The sequence below is a fragment of the Macaca nemestrina genome, chromosome 16, assembly GCF_043159975.1.
Source record: "Macaca nemestrina isolate mMacNem1 chromosome 16, mMacNem.hap1, whole genome shotgun sequence".
In the NCBI taxonomy this organism is placed as follows: Eukaryota; Metazoa; Chordata; class Mammalia; order Primates; family Cercopithecidae; genus Macaca; species Macaca nemestrina.
This window is the reverse complement of record NC_092140.1, coordinates 26,305,747-26,320,971: the sequence shown is the minus strand read 5'-3', so window position 1 is coordinate 26,320,971 and position 15,225 is coordinate 26,305,747. Positions and strand designations below refer to the sequence as shown.

Sequence of the window (15,225 nt, the reverse complement as noted above, 5' to 3'; positions counted from 1 at the left end):
TTTAGTATATGTTTTTACTAGTTACACTCACTCTGTCACCCAGGCTGGAGTGCAATGGCACGATCTTGGCTCATTGCAACCTCCACCTCCTGGGTTCGAGCGATTCTCCTGCCTCAGCTTCCCAAGTAGCTGGGATTACAGTCATGTGTCACCACAACTGGCTAATTTTTGTATTTTTACTAGAGACAGGCCTTTGCCATGTTAGCCTGACTGGCTCCAAACCTTGACCTCAGGTGATCTGCCTGCCTTGGCCTTCCAAAGTGCTAGGATTACAGGTGTGAGCCACTGCCCTGGCCTATTTTATTAATTTTGCATGTGTGTAGATACAAGTGAATTAAGTGAATAAAACCCAACTCCCAACAGACTAGCAATCTTTTTTTTTTTTTTTTTTTTTTGAGACAGTGTCTCGCTCTGTCACCCACGCTGGAATGCAGTGGTGCGATCTCAGTTCACTGCCCACTGCAACCTCCACCTCCCTGGTTCAAGTGATTCTCCTGTCTCAGCCTCCCGAGTAACTGAGACTACAGGCATGTGCCACCAAGCCTGCCTAATTTTTTATATTTTTAGTAGAGACGAAGTTTCACCATGTTAGCAAGGATGATCTCAATCTCTTGACCTTGTTATCCACCTGCATCGGCCTCCCAAAGTGCTGGGATTACAGGCGTGAGCCACCACGCCTGGTCCAGACTAGCAATCTTATTAGAAGAGACAGTCATTTAATATGTAGTAACAAATATATAACATATTTGATTGCAATAGGTGATATTCACACTTATTCTGCAACCATAACGAAACCAGAAAGCCAAGGAGATTGTTACAGATAAGGGTAAAAGTAGATATACTGTTTACTAACAGAGGACTACTGAAGGCCTCATGGAGGTCCAGTAGAGATCTGAAAGGAAGGATCTGCAGTTACCCAGTTGCATTACATCCCAAAGAGTGGGAAAAGAGGGTACAAAGAGATGCAAATGTTCAACTTGCAGCAAGGAGGGGAGAATGACTGGGGTACAATGAAAGAGAATGTCTTGCAGATCAGGTCTAACAATGTACTGGAATCAGATCAGTTAAGCTTTTTAGGCTGTTTTATTACATTGGTTTTCCACTGAGGAATACGAGAAGTGATAGAGTCATGAGCAGATTGACACAAATGAAATATTTTGACCTGATTTACAAAATAACAGGAGCACTGTGAGTCCTGTTTTAAAAATAGACTATGTAAGAGTGAGGGCAAAACCAGCAAGAGTAAGTGGGAGAACATTTTAGAAATCCAGATGAAAAATAGTGTCCGAGTAAGTAATGGGGTCAATAGATACAGAGAACTGATCATAATCTGTTTATATTTTGCAGTCAAAGTCTACAGAAAATAATGATGGACTGGATGTACTATGTGAGAAAAAAAATAAAAAAGTTCATGAAGAGTCCAGGATTTCTGGCTGGAGTAACTGGGAGGATGAGACTGTAAGGGAGATAATAAGCTCTTTTGGGGTCTCTGGGATGGCTATTAGTTGCTCATAGAAACTAGATGTGATGGTTAATACTGAGTGTCAACTTGATGGGATTGAAGGATGTAAAGTATTGATCCTGGGTGTGTCTGTGAGGGCGCTGCCAAAGTAGATTACCATTTGAGTCAGTGGGCTGCGAAAGGCAGACTCATCCCTAAGCTGGGTGGGTTCAATCTAATCAGTTCCCAGCACTGCCAGAATATAAAGCAGGTAGAAAAACGTGCAAAGGCTACAATGGAGTAGCTTCCAAGCCTACATCTTTAATATAGGCCCACCTATAATTATAGATAAAATTACAATCGATCATATTTTGAATTCTATAGTTAAGAGGAAACAAGTACTATAGATATTAGAGAAGTATTGTTTCCTGAAAATTAAAGTACAAAGATGGCTTACTTTTTATCCCCCCTTCAAGATGTCATTTTCACATCTTGGCATTATACAAGGACATGCTTGTCATTTCTATCTGAAAAATAGCACTTCTGATTTACTTCCTTAATCTGCCAGTCTTATAGTACCTGAGATATTTTTAAAAGTTACAGAAAATATCTGTTCACTTGGAACAATAGACATTGGGCAATAGACATTAGGGGGTCCTAGCATGGGGAGGGCAGTAAGAGTTGAAAATCTGTGGGGTGCTATGCTCACTATGTGGGTGACAGGATCATTCATATGACAAATCTCAATGACACACCATCTACCCATGTAACAAACATGCACATGCACTCCCTGAATCTAAAATAAAACTTGAGAAGAAAAAAAATACATCAGTGCACATGAAGACTTTTCTTTTTATGAATGTCCATTAACTAACATATCTTTCAGGGTGACTACATATCAAAAGTCAATTTAATAATTGCCATGATATTGTCATTACCCAAACTTTTTGACATCATTAATTTTACTTGTCATTACCCAAATGTTTTGGCATCATTAATGTTATTCTTTTTATTATTCCTTTTGAACTATTCTGACTTAACTCCCTTGCAGTGACCATGTATATGCCTAATACATGTACCTATGGACATGTGCGTGTCCATCCATGCATGCACACACAGACTCTTTTTGTTACCTATACCACCCTTCTCCAGTTCTAACATGCCGTTCCTTTGTAATAAGAACCCTGTTCCTTTCTAGCAAATCATACTGTATAATTACCTGTTGCTACTTTAATACATTAACAACTACTTAGAGGCTTAAAACGACACTTTTTATTTTTAACATATATTTGTGACCTCACAATATCGTAGTTCATAGGTGTGTGTTGGCTCGGCTGGTTTCTCTGCTCAAAGTTTTACAGGCAGAAATCAGTGTCAACAGACTGAGTTGTCATCAAGAGACTCTAGAAAGAATCTGATTCCAAGATCAATCCAGTTTTCGAAAAAATCCAGTTCCTTGAGGGAGGAGGACTTACAGTCACCATTTCCTTGTTGGCTGTCAGCTGGGGCCTGTCTTCTGCTCTTACCAGCCCCTTTCTAATTCTTACATGTGGCCCCTTTAAATTCAAATTCTGTCCAACGTTCCTGCTCTCTTCTGCTTCCAGCTGGAGGAAGTTGTTTGCTTTTAAGGGAACATGTGATTAGATTGCGCCCATCTGAATAATACAAACTAATTTCAGGTTCTAAGGTAAGACCAGTGACCTCAGTTATATTTTCAAAGTCTATTTCGCCATGTGATATATAAATCATTCAAAGGTTTCAGGGATTAGAGCGTGGAAATCTTTGGGGAACCATTTTCCCTATCGCACATACACGCCGCCATCTACTCATATCTGTGTTCAGACTCATCTTTCACACTTCATGTTTGATTTGCACCTTCTTTACTTTCTTCACTTTGTCACTGTCACATCCATCCTTAGTAACTTGAATCTAACTAATTTTTGAGCCACTGACTTTTAGACATAGTTTTCCCTTTCCAAATGTTCATGTTCTTGGCCTCTTCTCTAATTCCACATTGCTCACCTTAGAGATTTTATTGACAATGGAAGGTCCTATTTCAACTTAGTAAATCTGGTGTCTTCCAAAGACACAGCAAAAATTAGAGTCCACATCCTCCTATAACCACCTATATGTAGACGGCAGAGTTTTTAATTCCCTCTTTGATTTATGAGAAACTGTGTTGTAAATGTTTTCTAACTATGCACACTATAGTGCCATCATTTTAAGTTAGTAATCCTACAGATTTTTGACAAACATTTCCACTAAATTGGATAACATAATTATCATCAATCTTTACCCAACTGTAAACCAAATAAATTCATTTTTATTTTACTGCTTTCTGAAGGTGATTTACGGAAACTTGCAGAATGCGGCACCAGATGTGCAGAACTTAGAGCCTGAGGGTTTATAACTGGGTTGTTTTTTAGAGTATAGGAGACCTTGAGGCAAATAGTGGTTCCCTCCAAGTTATTATTAAGGCTTCCCACAGAGGTCGCTGTGAGAACTCTATCAGAAATACTCATTAAGAACAATGTATAACCTGACAATTACTAAGATCATTTTCAATATCTACATCATCTCATTATGAGAAACCCTAAATCCAAATTCTCTGCAGCTTGAATACATTAAAATAGAAATGAATATTTTTTCAATTACCATAACCTATACTTTAAAATTTAGTCAACAAAGAAAGTAATATGAACATGATATAACCACTTTATATATATATTACTCTATATAGCTATATATATTATATATATTACTCTTATATAAAATGTATATGTATATTTAAAATTATTATACTGTAAGTTCTGGGAAACAAGGGAAGAATGTGCAGGTTGTTAAATGGATGTACACGTGCCATGGTGGTTTGCTGCACCCATCAACCCATCATCTACATTAGGTATTTCTCCTAATGCTATCCTTCACCTAGTCCCCCACCCTCTGACAGGTCCCAGTGTGTGATGCTCCCCTCCCTGTGTCCATGTGTTCTCATTGTTCAGCTCACACTTTTGAGTGAGGACATGCGGAGTTTGGTTTTCTGTTCTTATGTTAGTTTGCTAAGAATGATGGTTTTCAGCTCCATCCATGTCCCTGCAAAGGACATGAACTCATCCTTTTTTATGGCTGCATAGTATTCCAGGGTATAAATGTATCACATTTTATTTATACCATTTGATCCAGCAATCTCATTACTGGGCATATACCCAAAGGATTAGAAACCATTCTACTATAAAGACACATGCACACATGTTTATTGCAGCACTGTTTACAATAGCAAAGACTTGGAACCAACCCAAATGCCCATCAATAATAGACTGGATATAACTATTTTAAATATTTTGATTATATATATATATAGAGAGAGAGAGAGAGAGATATTGCATGTATGTGTATCTGTGTATGCATATAAGTATTTGTGCATATATGTATAGATTTATATACATATGTGTATATGTACATGTGCATATCTATTATATATAAGTAAACATACATGCAAACCTACAATATACATATTTTATTTCAAATCAGCATGGCATATATATTTTTAAGATCGTTTGTTATGACATTTTTTATTAATAAATACAGAGTTAAATTGCTGTACTTAAGAGGTGAATCCTTGTGCCTATCTATTAACTACTTTGTAGAAATGAAATATTGAAGAAAAGGAATATGCATATTTTTTAGCTATAAGTGTATTTCTACAATATTTTTGATGTTCTCACTCTAGGACCTGAGAAAAGAAGACAGTTTTGGATTATTTAGTAATGGTAATATGTACAAGAGGGAAAGCACAACATATTTCTAAATGGACAGGACTGTTATGACTATAAGAATGCCAATGTCCTTAGTGTGGTTAAGTATCTTCTTATCACACTTCTCAATAATGATTACGCACTTAGTTCTATTTACTAGATCTTCTGACTAAAGTGATCAATAGAAGTATTTCATTTTAAAACTATTTGATTTGAAACATCATGCTCATAAAAGAAGTTATGATATCAAAATGTACAGAAAGAGGAAGTAAAAGAAAGTTAGTAAAAGACCTATCACTAAAAAATTACCTTCAGGCTCTTTAATTTCAGATTCATATTAATTCATTCTCATTCTTTCTCTCTCTCTCTCTCTCTCTCTCTCTCTCTCTCTCTCTCTCTCTCTCCCCCCCCACCCCCCTCCGTCTCTCCCCCTCTCCCCTATGTTATCTGAGGATTAGGATAAGAATTATACTAAATCTAGCCAAATCCTTTTTTTTACTCCTTAGCTGCCACTTTTTGAATCTTTATATCAGTATACTCTGACATCTATTTGTATCTGGATATGAAAGTTTCTACAAATTTAAATCAATACCATAAAAGTTGGTAGTCACGGATGAAGATTATGTAATCCAGCTTCAGTTTAACCCTGGAAACCAGGAACTCTGATCCACAAAGTTCTAGTATGAATCACTGATGAGATAGTTGAGAATTAAGGCCTGTTTCTGATAGAAGAGAGGAAAGAAATACACGTAAGTGGGAAATACTTCATTATAAACAAGGGTCCTTCTAGGTCTTGGGTAAATGCATTGAGACTGAACTTCACTGTGTATTGTTCCCAGTTAGTATGATCCTATTACAGCCAAGCCATATTATAAAGATGTGTGTATTAGTTTTCTGTTGAATATATAACAAATTACTAAAAACCTAGTGACTTAACACATATTTATTATGTGTCTTAGAGTTCTAAAAGTCTGAAATACAAAATTGATCAGCAGAGCTATGTTCCTTCAAAGATCTCAAGAAAGAGTCTCTTTCCTGGACTTTTCCGGTGTCTACAGACTACCTGCATTCATTGGCTCATGGCCCATGCCTTTATTTTCAAAGCCAAAACCAGCACCATGGTATCTTTATCTCTCTCTCTCTCTCTCTCCCCCTCTCTCTTTCTCTCTCTCTCTCTCTCTCTCTCTCTCTCTCTCTCTCTCTCTCTCTCACACACACACACACACACACACACACACTCTTAATTGTCCTCCCATTCTTATGTTTCTATCTGTGTCTCTGACTCTCCTGTAATCTTGGTCATTGCACTAGGCCAACCCAGGTAGTTCAGAATGAACTTCCCATCTCAAAACCCTTAACTTAATCATTAATCACCATTTGTAATGTCTCTCTGGGAATGTGAAGTAAAATACTCATAGGTTCTAGGGATACAGTTGCAGATATGTTTAGGGGGACACTATTCCCTCTAAACAAGAATGTTAAATAAAGATGCTTGACATTATATGGCATAATGAGTAATAACTCAGTTTCTAGACTCAAAGTTCTTGATTTAAATCCTACTACTGTCATTTAATAGCCATTTTACCTTCTGTTATATTTAAAGTATCTGGGCCTCAATTTTTATTACATTATCATTTCTGATATTAGGAAAATAATTTCAAAACTATAATAGAGTACCTGACTCACAGTAAATTATCATTATTATTAACCAAACACTGAAAAATAATAGCCTTAATTTTAGAATGCTTCATTCATACCACTTACATGAATATTTTGAAAGGGATAAAAAATCCTTCAAGCATCACTTCCCATGAAATCACCACCAGTTATTTGGTTAATATAACTTCATAGCTTTTATTTTTAATTTTTAAAAATAAAGTTGTGCATGCATATAGCTTAGAGAATCAAATCATTCTTTAAGGTTTATCATAAAAAGCAGCAATCCCCTGGCTTCATCAACCACCTTCATGTTTTTAGTCCCCAGAGGCAACCTCTTTCAACTCTTTGAAGCAGTTTCAAAGGAAAACTCTGTTCCTTTGGCATTTATTTATGTTTCTATACAACCTGCTTATACTGCTGTTTCCTGATTTTTAGTTTTAGACTTTCCCTCTCACCAGGTAAATGAAGAAAAAGCCATCTTCGCTTTTCTACACTCTTATTACCAACCGCACGCACACTTCCTGTTTCCACTCTTTCTATATAGTTATTATAATCATTGGATTAATTTTATATTTTCTCTTAATTTTGTGCTAAATTTTATTTTATATATAGGTGATCATGTATTTTAGCATTTATTCAAGCCCAGGATTGAGAATAAAAGTAAGTATTATTAAAGTTAGTACTAAGAAAAGAGGTAAAAAATCATAATTTTTGGTCACTTTGATTAAATTTACAATAGAGAAATAAATAATGTCATTCATTTAATTAATATTGATTTTCACTGCATGCTAATGCATCTTAAGAAAAAAATACACTATAGACCTATCTTAGAATGGTCATGTATATAAACAATTTTATTTTTGTCATGATTTCCAACATAAAATGAATGCAACCTTAATTCAAAATCCTATTCCTTCACCATATTTTTTATTCCACTTATTTTCATGGAGTTCTTGTCACTTTTTATCTTACAATTATCTTTAAATTTATTTTTAATTTTAAATTTATTTAAATTTATTAAATTTTGAATTTATTTTTATATATAAGTTTACAGTAGTGTCTCCATATCACTATACTATATTGAATAATACATGAAGTCATTGATCTTTTCAAGAAATTCTAAAAGGCTGTTTCATATGGTATTGAGTATTGTAGAAATAAGTATATTTTGAATCTCAAATGGTTATCAGTTTTTTACTCATATTACTGTAGCCAAATTGAAGATATTAAAAATATCCTAGGAATTCCAAAGCAAAATGCGTATTTTTTTCTCAGTGGTTTTGTGACAGCTGTAATCTATACACATGTAGACTTCATCAAATTTTGTAACAAGATATCTAGAAAATGTCTTAGTCTAAACACAGTACATGTAGTTTACATGAAGGAAATGTACCTTTAACAATTTGACACACAGGGAATACAGATGTTAATTACTGAACACATTCCAAGACAAACATTTCTTAATTATTCTCTTCTCAAAACTTGCATATTATAGATAAAAACATAATCAAAGTTGAGGATACACATGGAACACAGAATCTGTAAATTTTAATTAAACATTTTAACAAAAATCGATCTAAATATATTTTTTTGAAAATATATTTGGCTGTTACTGGGCTGGATTTTTTTAATGGACTTAACAAACTTAAATACAAATATTATACTGAACAGTTTTTGATTGAAACATAACTATTTATGTCTCTGACAGGTAGACTCTGAGCTTTCTAAAGGCCAAAACTTAAGAAAGTTTAGTGCTTTAGGACTTTTGTGTCCTTTATGTTCTGCTAATAAGCAAGCATGATACTTGACTTACAAAATTTTTATACATAAGAAATAAATGTTAGTTATCTACATTTTATTCTGCTTAAGAAAACCTTAGGCTATGCTGTTTGTGTGACAATAAACTAAGCCAGAGCTTTGTGATTTGGGCCTACATATCCAGCAAAAATAGAATTTTGAATTGAATCTAAATGCTCTCTTGGAAAGATGTGAGAAATGTAATCTGCTTAGGTGTTGAGATTCAAATCTGCATGTGATAAGGCATTTTAAAAATTTACATACAAAATCCCCAAATAAATCTGCCATTACACTATCATTCCCAATATAGAAACCCCATGAGCAAGCACATTTATTTATATGATATCTTCTATACATTTAAAAATGGCAGTTATATATCAAGATTTGTTTCATTTGTGAAGACTATCTAGTAAGCAAATGCGTTGTTTTATTGAGCTGGAAATCAATAAAATAGAGTTAAAGATGACAGATTTAATTAACATTAAGTCCAAATGTAGATGTTTGTAACAGATGAAATAACTTTTTAAGATTTGTATCTTTCATTTCTATCTTTAAAATTTTTTTTTAGCTTTTGAATTCACATCTTTTATTTAGTTGTTTTTTTTTTAAACATACGATAGACTGTAGGGAGACTCCCTGAAACTATTGCTACAGAAGAAAAGATGAAATGCTCCTGATTATTGTAAATACAGAACTGCATGCAGGATTGTGGAAAGACAATGCCAAGTTGGGCTGCCAGAATGAGCCAACAGCATGTGATCTGCTTCCCCCTGCAGAGAGCCTATGAGCAGACGTGCAGTCAGGGAGGTTTCACATCGCCAAGACTCCTATCCCAGAAAAGCAGATGTTCATAGCTCTGGGAATGGAATGCGACCCTTGAGGAGAGCCTATAAATGGACGCATGAGGGGCGCCTGTTCCTATGCATAAGATAGGGTTATAAATGCCCTCATCTTGCCACGGCTCTTCTAGGCCTCTTTAGGGTTAAGACATACTCCCTTCTGAGAATTTCTGGTCTAACCGGTTGTCTAGCTTCACGTCCTGTTTCTATGGATTGTTTGTAACCAGCTTTTGCTGCAACTGTTAGTGCTGATTAATCTCTTGCTAATCAAAGTTTATGGAAAAACTGTGTTTCTGTTTTAAGGCTCTGTTAGAAATTACTGATGCACATACTATATTGTAAATTCTTACCTCTGTGCACTGTACTTTGCATACAGATGTTATGTTAAAGAATTACTTCATCCCCATGTGACCATCTCACTGCATAATCAAATGACCCTAAATCCGTCACTAACCTACCCCTGCCCTCACTAAACTTAATAATGAATGCTGCTATATCCAGTACATTGGCGGCATCGCAGGACCAGAAGGTGGTGACCCCCCTGAAAACAGCTTTCACAATATTGTGCGTGTCTGGTATTTCTCTACCTGCCGATCTGCCTGGGAACAAAGAAAGAGACCCGTTGCATTGCAGACCGCTGGCCAGATCCCGCAATAATAGAACTAGTTATTAAAACATCAATTCTATTTTTAAGAAATGTTACTAAACATAGTTTTCAGTTTATAGTACTTTTTCATCATCTGTCTCTTTGCTTTAATATGCTTATCTACCTCAAAAAAGATTTTCAAAAACCTGTATTTTTTTCTTCTTCATTATTTGTTGCCTATAATCTTACCTGATCAGCATCTTTAGTTGTACTTTCTTTTATACCAATACTTGCCAATGATAGTCATCTATAACTCAAATACATCCAGATACTAAGAATTCTTATCACTTTCACTGCTGTGTTGTCATTCAAGCCACCATCATCTCTCATCTGCACTGCTGTGAATGCCTTCTTACTGCTCTTCCTCCTTTTATCCTTGTTCCTACCATCAATTGTCTACAAAAAAAAAAAAAAAAAAATCAAGGGTAATTGTTTTAAAATATCACAATGAAATACTTGTTCACTCAAAACATCCAACGACTACTCCCCTCACTTAGAATAGAATCAGAAAGCCAGGCACAGTGGCTCATGCCTGTAATCCCAGTACTTTGGGAGCCTGAGTCCGGCAGATCACCTGAGGTCAGGAGTTCAAGACCAGCCTGGCCAACATGGTGAAACATGGTCTTTACTAAAAATACAAAAATTATCTGGACATGGTGATGCATGCCTGTAATCTCAGCTGGTCAGGAGACTGAGGCAGGGGAATCATCTCAACCTGGGAATCAGAGATTGCAGTAATCTGAGATTACACCACTGTACTCCAGCCTGAGTGACAGAGTGAACCTCCATTTCAAATAAATAAATAAAATTAAAACTAAAAATAAGTAAAAAGAAAAATCAGAAGTCCTTATGACTACAACGGCACAACATGATATAGCTCCACTCTGTTTCTTAGTCTGCTCCTCACCAACCTTGGGTTTTATTACTTACCTACTCTCTGCAACTCCTGTTAGTAAACCTAGACTCTGATCCCCAAATGTCCAGTGCTTTGAGGTGTTTATATAAGAATGAGAATATATGAAATTTAAAGTAGTTTTTCCAGTTCTGTGAAGAAAGTCAATGATAGCTTGATGAGATAGCATTAAATCTATAAATTACTTGGGCAGTATTGCCATTTTCATGATGTTGGTTCTTCCTGTCCATGAGCATGGAATGTTTTTCCATTTGTTCGTGTCCTCTCTTATTCCCTTGAGCAGTGGTTTGTAGTTCTCCTTGAAGAAGTCCTTCACATTCCTTGTAAGTTAGATCCCTAGGTATTTTATTCTTTTTGTAGAAATTGTGAATGGGAGTTCACTCATGATTTGCCTCTCTGTTTGTCTATTATTGGTGTATAGAAATGCTTGTGATTTCTGCACATTGATTTTGTATCTTGAGACTGGTGAAGTTGCTTATCAGCTTAAGGAGATTTTGGGCTCAGACGATGGGGTTTTCTAAATATGCAATTATGTCATCTGCAAACAGGGACAATTTGACTTCCTCTCTTCCTATTCGAATACCTTTTATTTCTTTCTCTTGCCTAATTGTCCTGGCCAGAACTTCCAATACTATGTTGAATAGGAGTGGTGAGAGAGGGCATCCTTGTCTTGTACCGGTTTTCAAAGAAAATGCTTCCAGCTTTTGCCTATTCAGTATGATGTTGGCTGTGGGTTTGTCATAAATAGCTCTTATCATTTTGAGATACGTTCCATCAATACCAGGTTATTGATAGTTTTTAGCATGAAGGGCTGTTGAATTTATTGAAGGCCTTTTCTGCATCTATTGGGATAATCATGTGGTTTTTGTCATTGGTTCTGTTTATGTGATGGATTACATTTATTGATTTGCATATGTTGAACCAGCCTTGCTTCCCAGGGATGAAGACGACTTGATCGTGCTGGATAAGCTTTTTGATGTGCTGCTGGATTCAGTTGGTCGGTATTTTATTGAGGATTTTCACATCGAGGTTCATATGGAACCAAAAGGGAGCCTGTATAGCCAAGACAATTCTAAGGAAAAAAAAAAACAACAACAAAACCCAAAGCTGGAGGCGTCATGCTGCCTGACGTCAAAGTATGCTGTAAGACTACAGTAACCAAAACACCATGGTACTGCAGATATATAGACCAATGGAACAGAACAGAGGCCTCAGAAATAATATCACACATCTACAACCATCTGATCTTTGACAAATCTAGCAACAACAAGCAATGGGGAAAGGATTCCCTCTTTAATAAATGGTGTTGGGAAAACTGGATAGCCATATACAGAAAACTGAAACTGGACCCCTTCCTTACACCTGATACAAAAATTAACTCAAGATGAATTAAAGACTTAAACAAAAGACCTAAATCCATAAGAACCCTAGAAGAAAACCTAGGCAATACCATTCAGGATATAGGAATGGGCAAAGACTTCATGACTAAAACACCAATAGCAATGGCAATAAAAGCCAAAATTGACAAATGGGATCTAATTAAACTAAAGAGCTTCTGCACAGCAAAAGAAACTATCATCAGAGTGAACAAGCAACATATAGAATGGAACAAAATTTTTACAATCTCTCCATCTGAAAAAGGGCTAATATCGAGAATCTACAAAGAACTTAAACAAATGTACAAGAAAAAATCAAACAACCCCATTAAAAACTGGGTAAAGGATCTGAACAGACACTTCTCAAAAGAAGACATTTATGTGGCCAACAAAACTGTGAAAAACTCATCATCACTGGCAAATCAAAACCACAATGAGATACCATCTCACGCCAGTTAGAATGGTGATCATTAAAAAGTCAGGAAACAACAGGTGCTGGTGAGGATGTGGAGAAATAGGAACACTTTTACATTGTTGGTGGGAATATAAATTAACCATTGTGGAAGACAGTGTGGTGATTTCTCAAGGATCTAGAACCAGAAATACCATTTGGCCCAGCAATCCCATTACTGGGTATATACCCAGAGGATTATAAGTCATTCTACTATGCACGTTTATTGCATGCCCTATTCACAATAGCAAAGACTTGGAACCAACCCAAATGCCCACCAGTGAGACTGGATAAAGAAAATATGGCACATATACACCATGAAACCCAATGCAGTCATAAAAAACGATGAGTTCATGTCCTTTGTGGGGACATGGATGAAGCTGGAAACCATCATTCTCAGCAAACTAACACAGAAAGAGAAAACCAAACACCATATGTTCTCACTCATAAGTGGGAGCTGAACAATGAGAACACATGGACACTGGAAGGGGAACATTACACAATGGGGCCCGTCAGAGGGTAGCGTGCTAGGGGAGGGATAGCATTAGGAGAAATACCTAATGTAGACAAGGGGTTGATGGGTGCAGCAAACCACCATGGCACCTATGTATCGAGGTACCAAACTTGCACGTTCTGCAGATGTTTCCCAGAACCTAAAGTATAATAATAAAAGTATAAGCACATTAGACTCTCTATAAAGTGAGACAAGTGATGCTGGGTTACAAAATCATCTTCACTGTGTACTTTTGTGCACTGGGCTATGACCACATGATTAAGATCTCTGGTGACACGTGTATAGCCTCCAGGCAGAGTTTGTACAACCCTCCTTTGAGTGGTCCTCCAAACTCTGCTCTTCTCTTGGCTGAATCAAATAAGAAGGAGAATTTATCACACATTCAGAAATATTACATAAGTCAGAAATTGCCGCCTTTGCTCTGATCCACTGAAACTTGGGGATCAATTTTTTGCTACAACCCTGCTATGCTTTCATTTGTTTTATTTAATTTAGTTTTGCTTATTATTATTTATCATCCCTATATTTTCCACCTTAATTGTTAATTTGGTTAAGTTTTCCTGTTAGTAGTGTAATGGTAGGTACTTATTTTATAATCTAAGAGTATCTTTTTATAGGAAATCATGGTTAGTTCTATTTTTCATAAGAATTGCTATTATTGATTATTCAAACTTTTTTGTTTATCATTTGATATACACTACTCACTACGTATACTTTTATTTACCTATTCACTTATTTTGGTGTATTCAATTTGCTTCTATTCATTAGGATTTTTTTAATTTTAGTAATGATTTATTATTCACATTTTTTATAGTTGACAAAATTGTATATATTTGTTGTGTAAGCCATGATGTTTGAAGTATTCATACATTGTAGAATGATTAAGTCTAGCAAAGTAACAAATACAGTAACTCACATAGTTATCTTTATTTGTGTGTGGGAGCATTTAACATCCATTCTCTTCAAGTTTTTCATGAATACAATATATCATCATATACTGTAGTCACCATGCTGTACAATAGATCTCTTGAATTTATTCATTATATTTAACTGTAATTTTCTATTTTACCTATTTTCCAAGATGGCAATGTTTACTTGCTAGGTATTCCTATATAATATCCTACTAATATTTGAAAAGGAAAACAGAATCCATTTTTTAAAGATACATTGTTTCTTCCTCTACCCTTCTCTATTTATCTCTTTTGGAATGATATCCATTTTAAAACGTGGCCTTTAGAATACTTGTACTTCTCTATTATTTTCCTCAACTCATCGATACGATATTGAATTTACTTTATTGTTTGCTGCCTCAAAGTCTTAAGTTTTGCTGAAAAAATGTAGTATTTTTAGATTAGTCTAGATGAGGGTTTTGTTTTGTTTTTCCTGTAAAGAGTCAAATAATAAATAAGTTTTGGGGGTGCATACAGTCTCCGTCCCAACTACTCACATCTGACATTATAGTGCTAAAGCAGCCATAGACAATACAGAAATCAGTGGCGTGGTTTTGTTCCAATAAAATATTATTTACAAAACAGGCAGTGGGCCGGAGTAGTCTGCTGACTACTCATGCAAATTAGTAATACTCAAGACCATCTCTTCATATTCAAAAGTCCTAATTCACAATTTAAATCACATATTCCTGGTTGATCACCTTCAACGGAAATTTACTTCTTTCACAATCCCTCTTCTTGTATCCTGTTCTGTAGGTTTCAATTCTGGAATGTCATTTGGTTTCTAATTATTTTCCTCAGTAAAGTAAAGATATAAAATATAACTGGATTTCTGAGGGTATGAAAAATATCTCTTTTTTTACTCAAATTATGTGTAGGGGGAG

General features: G+C 35.6%; 2 long non-coding RNA genes across 3 annotated transcripts in view; one reads left to right on the top strand and one right to left on the bottom strand.

Annotated features, from left to right (window-relative positions):
* The first annotated feature begins 1,369 nt into the window (after positions 1-1,369).
* Positions 1,370-15,225, top strand: part of LOC112426653 (uncharacterized) — a 52,858-nt gene continuing 39,002 nt past the window's right edge. Inside the window, exons 1-2 of one of the 2 annotated variants that reach the window (XR_011614698.1) lie at positions 1,370-1,458; positions 7,468-7,515. This is a non-coding gene — a long non-coding RNA (uncharacterized lncRNA). Of the gene's footprint in view, positions 1,459-2,710; positions 3,129-7,467; positions 7,516-15,225 lie in introns of those variants that run through there. The other variant, XR_003018045.2, reaches the window with a different exon arrangement.
* LOC105481667 (uncharacterized) lies at positions 5,683-14,007 on the bottom strand. The gene is made up of 3 exons (XR_987069.3): positions 11,068-14,007; positions 10,327-10,533; positions 5,683-5,918 (listed from the first exon to the last, which is right to left on the bottom strand). It is a non-coding gene; the product is annotated as an uncharacterized lncRNA (long non-coding RNA).